This window comes from Rosa chinensis, chromosome 1 (assembly GCF_002994745.2).
Source record: "Rosa chinensis cultivar Old Blush chromosome 1, RchiOBHm-V2, whole genome shotgun sequence".
Classification (NCBI taxonomy): domain Eukaryota; kingdom Viridiplantae; phylum Streptophyta; class Magnoliopsida; order Rosales; family Rosaceae; genus Rosa; species Rosa chinensis.
Genome location: NC_037088.1, coordinates 33,649,415 through 33,657,645, shown reverse-complemented (window position 1 = coordinate 33,657,645; position 8,231 = coordinate 33,649,415). Strand labels below are relative to the sequence as shown.

The 8,231-nt window shown below is 38.4% G+C and overlaps 1 long non-coding RNA gene across 1 annotated transcript; it reads left to right on the top strand.

The window, feature by feature from the left end:
- The first annotated feature begins 6,408 nt into the window (after positions 1-6,408).
- LOC121050924 lies at positions 6,409-7,686 on the top strand. Its single transcript, XR_005804402.1, has 5 exons — positions 6,409-6,473; positions 6,562-6,608; positions 6,718-6,807; positions 6,927-7,179; positions 7,593-7,686. It is a non-coding gene; the product is annotated as an uncharacterized LOC121050924 (long non-coding RNA).
- Positions 7,687-8,231: the final 545 nt, after the last annotated feature.

Here is an 8,231-nt window from a genome sequence, read left to right as displayed (position 1 = left end):
GGGTGAGGCACGCCATCCTACCCCCGCCTGTAGCGAGGGTGTGGTCCATCATCCCACCCCCATCCCACTCTCGCCTGTAGCAAGGGTGTGGTCTATCATCCTACCCCCGCCTATGGCGAGGGGTGAGACACTTCATCCCACCCCCGCCTGCAGTGAGGGTGTGGTCCATGAGGTCTCACAAGTTAAGCGAACAATACTTAGTCATTCATGCCACTGGCTTCCATTGCATTTCAAGATCAATTGTAAACGAAAATCATAGGAGTAACTGCTAAATGTTGATCGGTGTTACTTGGGTTGGTGCCCATTTGCTACTTTGAATGGAGACTCACCGGCGTCCCCTTAGATTTCAGTTGCGAGTCCTTGAGGACTGGCTCGGTTACACTCATCGATCACTTTCCTCAGCACGTGCTTCCGTAGAGCCCTCGAGGATTGGTCTGTACTGGTTCCTCCAGTTATTCATCTGATCAGTGTGCCGCTTACCCCTTCGGCGTGAGGTCTGTTTAAGCCTTTGTCGGTGGCGCCGCCGGCGCTCGCGTTTGTTACTCTGTTGGTTTGGCACGTGCCGTGGCTGGCCTCGCCTCAGCCTCTACAACTCATCATTCAGAGGCAAGTTTGGATCTTGAATTAGGTTCGGGGCAAGTCCGTTTGGCGATTGGATTTCGTCACTGCTAGTCCTCAGTGACAGAAACGGGATTCCTTGAGGTGCAGCTCCCGCCATCACTTTTAGGGAAAAGTATTCCCACAGACGGCGCCACTTGTTGGAAGTGAAAATTTTCGATTAGGAATTTTACCCAACAATGAATGCTGACTGGAGCGGAAGCTGAACCGGGGACAATCGAGAGGTTTCTTATTCGTCATTGACTTGATGTTGACGAAGCGAAGACTCCTCTTGGCTTCGTAACTCGTCACCACTTTGTGATTTCTCTCCACTCCGTAACCTTTCTCCGTCGCCTCCCTTTGAAGTCTCCCTACGTAAGCTCCCTTCGTAGCCTCCCTATGCGAGCTCCCTCCGCGACCTCCCTTCGTAGCTTCTCTCCGTTCAGTCACCCCTCCATATAATCTCCCTACGTAACCTCCCTCCGTAATCTCCCCATGTAACCTCCATTCGTTTCTTGGCTTTAACGAGGAAGCGGAGACTTCTCTTCACCGTCGGTATGAGAGAGGAGGGGGGTACATGCAAAAGACCCTCCGATGCCTAAGTCAGTATTTTTCTGAGTCAAGTATAGAAGTCTCAATTAGAGTTAGATGCCATACCTGGTGGTTCTGCTTTCCTTTTATAGGTGACTTGATACACATTTACGCAAGCGTACGTATCATTGTCAAGATAGGGAAGTATTAAGCCCAAAATTATCGTACCACCGAGATTAGTAGCTAACCCACAATCCTTGGGTAGTCGATACTAAAGTCACTAAGCAAAGAAAAGAAAAATAAGATAAAATAAGAAAGCTAATCTAAGGCACCAAGCCTTAAAGCTCTGAAAGTGGGGAGGGGGTGCCAATGCAGCTTCTAAAGAATAGAAAAGGTTGCAGGAGCTGCGCATGGTTTCTGGAGGATATTTCTGGAAAATATGTCAGTCCGAACCCTTCTGAATGCACAATGTTTTATATATGCAGAACTAACCTCGAGGTGTGCCAGGGATTTCAGAGCTCCTTTATTGTCCTTCTGTACAGTGGAAGTTATGTTCGGCCTCTTGGGTTGACTTTGTTATAAGTAGTTTACTAGTGGCTCCAGCTTGTATTGTTTTTGTAACACAATCATTTGAAAAAAAAAAAAAATTACAGTTGTGTATCAGACAAAAACTCCCCAAACCTCAACAAATGGGCAATGTCTCTGGTACTTTAGTCTTGCTCCAACTTATTCTGTGGACAGGCATTGAGACTTTTATACTGTCGTAAATTTTCTTCTGCTGTTAGTACAAAAATTGACCACCTGTATTTACTTTTTACAGCAAAAATCGGCTGCTGCCTGGTACTAAAAACATTGACAAGTGTAAATCCTCTTGTCAAGCGTAATCTTGTAGGAGCATTCTCGTCATTTACTACTCGATGAGTTTTTCACTGACAGCCTCCTAGTCTTCTTCACCATTATTTGGGTAGTAGCATTGGGAATTTTTGCTGTCTAAATTCGGAGTCATATAAGTTACATATCAATAATTTGATGCCAGAACTCGGAATCACATATGTCAGCTGGTGAGCCATTCGTTCTTTCTAAAAATTTATTGTGTTTCAAGTTTCAACACCTTTGGAGTCAATTCAATCGTTTATATTGTTGGGAAATGGTAATTAGTACCACCTATATAAGCACATTTATTTTTAGAACAGTAGGTGTGAAATGCTCAACAATATTTTTAAGTACAAAGGTGTTAGTGAAATATATCTTTCCATTTCCGGATACGCCAATTTCCAATTAATCTTTACTTGTCACTCGATTCAGCTCTTGGACTTTTGGAAAACATCAAAGTGGAATCAATAATTGGTGCACAAACAAGAGCGGAAGCAAACCTTTTGGCAGAATTAGGAGAAGCAGCTAAGCTCCCTGTAATGTCTCTTTCTCGTCCTCTGACTGTATAAATATCCTTTCTTTGTTGAGATCATGCGCAGTGATCAAGCTGCCGAAGTTAGGGGAATCAGTACACTTATTGAAGTATTCAAATGGAGGGATGTTATAATTTTATATGATAACAAAGAATATGAGAAAGACTTCATTCCATCATTAGTCAACTCTTTCCAAGAGATCACACATCGGAGTGTTTCATACAAGAGTTCCAATATTGCTTCCTGCTCATCAAATGAAGAAATCATTGAAGAGCTCCAAAAGCTGACGAGATTGAAGATTAAGGTATTTGTGGTGCATGTGTCACATTTGCTTGCACCAGCCTTTTCTTAATTGCAAATAAGTTAGGGATAATGAGTGAAGGGTATGCTTGGATTGTGACTTCGAGTAGCATGAATTTATTGCAAGCCATGAATTTATCTGTTATCGAGTCAATGCAAGGAGTGCTGGGTTTCAAGTCTTCTATTCCAGCATCAATAAACCTTCACAGTCTTACAACAAGATTGAGGAGGAAGTTTTACATGGAGGATCCAAATATGGAAGCAATTCAGGAGTGAAGTGCAGATGGGATCTGGGCATATGATGCAACTTGGGCTCTAGCAGAAGCAGTTCAAAGAGCAAGGCTTAAAACTTCTACCACTAGATCCTCCAAAGATGGAACTGTGCTTCTTAGAGAGATTTTGCAGACTAGATTTAAAAGTTTAAGTGGTGAAATTCAATATGTGAATGGGAAACTGATTCCATCAGAACCATTTGAGATAGTTAATGTTATTGGAAAAGGTGAGATCAAAAGGATCGGATTTTGGCCTTGCAAAGAAGAAGTAAAATCCGGAAAAGGGTCACCCCAGCAGCAAACTATTCATAATGGGAGAAATTTAGCTTCTACAATTGATCTTGAAAGAATCATATGGCCTGGAGGTTCCAGGAGGGAATTGAGTAGTAGTGAAACAATTAAACTAAGAATTGGTGTTCCAATGAGATTCGGGTTCAAGGAACCTGTTCGTGTCGAGCACGATCTTGAAACCAATATAACTCATGTCACTGGCTTCTCTATAGATGTATTCAAAGATGCGATAGGAGCTTTGCCGTATGAAGTGCAGTACGAGTTTATTCCATTTGAGGATGCCAGTGGAAATTCTGCAGGGACTTTTAATAATCTTGTTTACCAGGTTTATCTCAAGGTACAGATATGCTTTAACTTACTATTACTAGCTCGTTTGTTAAGGTGTTGATAGCTAATATGCATGTATTGCATTCCCATGCAATCTAATTATCAAGAGAAAATTAGATATAAACCCAAAATTGTAATATAGAGATGTCTGTGTCACACAAAAAACAAACAAAGAAAAAATCTCCTATATACCAGATACATACTTGAAACCAAATTAACTAGAAAAAGTGTTTTGATGATCAGATACCTAGCTTATTATATAGGTATACGCATATAGGTATAATATAGAGACTTTCAATCTAATAAACATGGTCAACTCGCAATGATAGAGTACCTAAGAAAGAGGTTGATGTTAAAAATGATTCTAATAAATAGGTTGATATGAAAATTTCTAGAAATCAAGTTAGCTAAACATACCTGTCTAACTTTAGGTTGTAATTTAAAAAAAAAAAAAAAAATACGATCTATTAGTTGGGTTAAAAACTTTAAACTTCTACCTTTAGGTTAGGTTACAAGTAAAACAGAAAGTTACTTTTAAAATAGAAAGTTTAAATTATCAAAAAGTAAATATCACATTCACTTAAATCTATATAACTTTTGAATTCAGAAAATTATGCATGTAAAAAAAGATTCATAATTCTAGCAATCATGATGAATTTAATGAAAATTGCGATAATAATGGGACCAATAAAAAAGATCTACAATTAAGGTGTTAAAGATGACGTTAATTTTGCTAGTTGATTTATGTTTGTCAGATTTAAATTATGCCAATTTGTGTAATTCTTTGAAAATGAAATCTAATATTTTATCTTAGTTGGCAATAATTGGGTGTAGATTGAAAAGAAATAATAGGTGGGATTTTTCCATTAAATATTCTAGAAATTGGGTGTATAATGAAGTGCCCCTATCAAAAATTAGATATAAACCCAAAAATATAAGCTTTTATTGAGAAAAACCCATAGATATTTTTCTTTCAATTTACACCCATTCTACATAAGCAAACCTTCCATATAGAGTATATGTTTATAATTAATAGTTTTTCTCATTCTTTGATATACCTAATATGCCCTTCTGATTATGGAGAGTTAAATTAAGTATCTTGCTTAATTTTATCATCCATTTGAATTTGAAATATTAAGCTAAAAAATCAATTCATTTGGACTTTAATTATCATAATCAATTACGTTCTTAATTTCTTCATTACTTTATATTTTGATTACGGACTTGAGTATATATTTCTACATATGCTCATTACAATAGTAGTTTATTTCCAGCACAAATTTCAATTCTTGTTTTCCTTATATGTAGGTATTTTCTTTTCGAATAGATTTTCAATTTTCTTTTCCTTGATGGGGTCAATTATTGTTTCAAAAGATGGAAAGAGATTTGGATTCAATTGCTGGGAAAAAATGTTTTTCTTGCTTGAAAGAAAGGGCGAGGGGCAAGCATGTATGATACTTCTCGCTTGTGTCTATGAAGAACAACTAAAGATATCACTATGCCAAAAAGGCCTTCAGACGACACGCATCAGACGACATAAGTTTTGTTTTATGTCGTCTGAGTTTTTCAGACAACATAATTTTCTTTTCTGTCGTCTGAATATACACTAAAACCATACTGGTTTAATTTGGAAAAATGGTGAGCATTCAGATAACAGATTTGTGTAGTTGTAAAAGGTGGTGATTTCCTATCTCAAATTTAGATAAATGGTGAGCATTCAGACAACACTTATATGTTGTATGAAAAGATGGGAAAAAACCCTAGCAGAAATTTTAGATTTTCCTCCAACAAGTTGAGTCTTTTCCCTCTTAAGCGCCCAAACCTTATAGTTAACTAATCAATAGGGTGATATTCAGACAACATATAAGTGTTGTCTGAATAAGGTGAGTTTGACTTTTTTTGTTTTAGGTCTCTTTTGGCATAACATAAACCCTTCGTGTTTTTTTCATTCCCACAAATTCTGTCTAAAACTCTCTCTCCTTCAGCAAACCCGTCTTCCTCTCCATCTCTCTCATTTCCTTCCCCAAACCCCGCAACCTCCCCAACAGCCACCGCAATCACTTTCAATCAAAAGCCAACATGCCCCAAACTCCGCCTCTTCCTCTTCCGGCTCAACCCTCCATTCAGATCCAATCCCCAGAAGGCTGCTCTCCCAAAAACAATGGTTTTTTTAATTTGGGCATTTAGGGTTCTTCTGATTTTGGGGTTTGTCTGGTTTCTTACATTTTTCTCATGATTTTTCTTACTGCAGATTGAAATTGATGAAATCTCTCTCGCAAAGGCAATGCTTCGAGGCGTGGCTGGAGGAGGTGCGATCTGGCCTGGACGCGTGCGGCGAAGGGAAGGCAAAGTGGTGAGCAGTGTCGACCACTTTGCTGTTATTCATTTGGGCCTTGCTGACCGTTAAAACTTGTAACTCTCTCTGTAATCTGGAATTGAAACAAAACCAAAACAGAAAGCTGGAAACGCCGTACAGAGGCTGTAAGGAGGATCCTTAGCCTCGCCTTCGCTCTGCCATGGATTCTCGGCACGCATCTCTAGGCTGCCGAACGGTACCGACCTCTTCGCCGTCAACTTTTTTGATTCTCTATTCGTTATTAAACTTTTGATATATGGATTCGGAATATCCTCTCTTCCTTATTTGCATTTGGTTCAATTTTGCAGTTGGAAGAAATTCGTCAAAAGCGAGCTGCAGAAAGATTGAGGAAAACTTCTTCGGGACCCGATCTCAGCCAAATCCCACCTATCGGTCCGTTATTTATATTTTCTTCAACTTCTCTGTTAACTTTGGAATTGAATTTTGCCTTCTATTATCGCTCATAATTTTCTGTGCACAGATAATGGAGGAATGAGAAAATCAGAGAGCGCAAATCGACTCTCTGAGGTAGGAGAAAAGAACCTTTTTTTTTTTTTTTCAAGTTTATATGATTTGATTAACAATTTGTGATCTTTCAGTTCTAAATTCTTATAAATTTATTAAATGGATTGTGCAGAGCGATGTCAGTACTTTAGTTTCTCAGATAAGAGACTTGGATAGGAAGAATGCAGAACTGGAAGAACAAAACAAAAATTTGGCTTCCATGGTAGGACTCTTGTGTTTGTTGTGCTTGTTTGTTTCTTTTCCGAAAGTTTTCACTTCAGGAGGGTTTGGTTATGGGCAATGGTCAGTTTGGTTGCCTAATTATATTGTCGACTTATACAGGCTGGGCAAAGAGGCCGATAACAACAACATCGCCGTAGGATCCCGGGGCGGCGTCGTCGATAATCTTTTTGTCGGAAAATCCCTCAATCGAGACTCCGATATCGTCTTTGATTATCGATAGAAGGTCACCAGGTACTTCCAGTACCTGCAAGGAGATTATTACATTGCGCCTCTCTTCATGGTATGATGGACTTCGATAACCTTCTCGAGTTCAAGAATGACGACCCACTCCTCAACCCTCTGCTAAGAAAAGGTGGGTATTCTCTTCTCTTCGATTTGGTATTTAGGTTTTCTTGCTTTCTCACTTTACTTTCTTGATTCATTTAATTTTTTTGTATGAATTTTGCTCTCTTAGAACTTAAAATTTCATTCCTTCTTTTTTGTTCTCGACCTTTTCAACTCTTGAGGTCGATTGAACGTGATTACTGTTCTTGTTGGACTTGGAGTGAAAAAGTGAGAGCCCAACACTTGAACATGATCTGTAAATGGAAACAATCATAGGAGATCTTGCTTTTGCATATATGTTAATGTGAAATTGACACTATAGGGATGCTAATATGGCTTAGACCTTGAGTTTATGATTTTTTTTTTGTTTCAGTAAATGATTAATATGTAGTGATTTTTTTTTTTTTTGAGTAAAATGTCTCTTATTTTGTGTTGTATTAGGAAATTGGATGATATTTTGACTGATGTGAACTGGAGAAGGTGAGGTTTTGGTTGCCAAGTGGGAAGGTTAAGTCTGTGTGGTTGAATGATGTGAACTGGGGGATTAGTTGGAAAGATCGGCGAATTCCATTGTAAGTTTTGTGTCACAGTTTAATATTAGACTCTGTTAGTTTTTGAAAGAATGTTTGGTTCCTTTTTGAGTTGGGAAAATGATTTTGATAATTCTATAAATGTTTTTGTGGTTGATATTAGGCATGCAACCTTTGGAAATGAAGTTGCTACGGTGCTTGGCGGTGGTACTATACCAGGTGTGATCAAATTATGTCTCTTTTTGTTCACCAATAACTGTTGCAAGTTTAACTTTTGTCTTTCAGTTATTCTTAACTTTGATGAACATTTAGCCTTGGCTTATGGAGTATATGAATCATTCAGTCCTCGTGTCCTGTGTTTTGGCTTATGTATTTAGTTGCTTCTTTTAAAAGCTTTTGGTATATAGTTTATGTTCCTTTTGTTCCCAGTGATTTAAGTGGTTGTCAGTGTAGTAAATATGCACCTTTTACCCAGAACCTTGTTTCTCTTTATAGACTTATGACTGCAAACAGTAATAGGATGATGATGCAAAATATCACAGCAAGACAA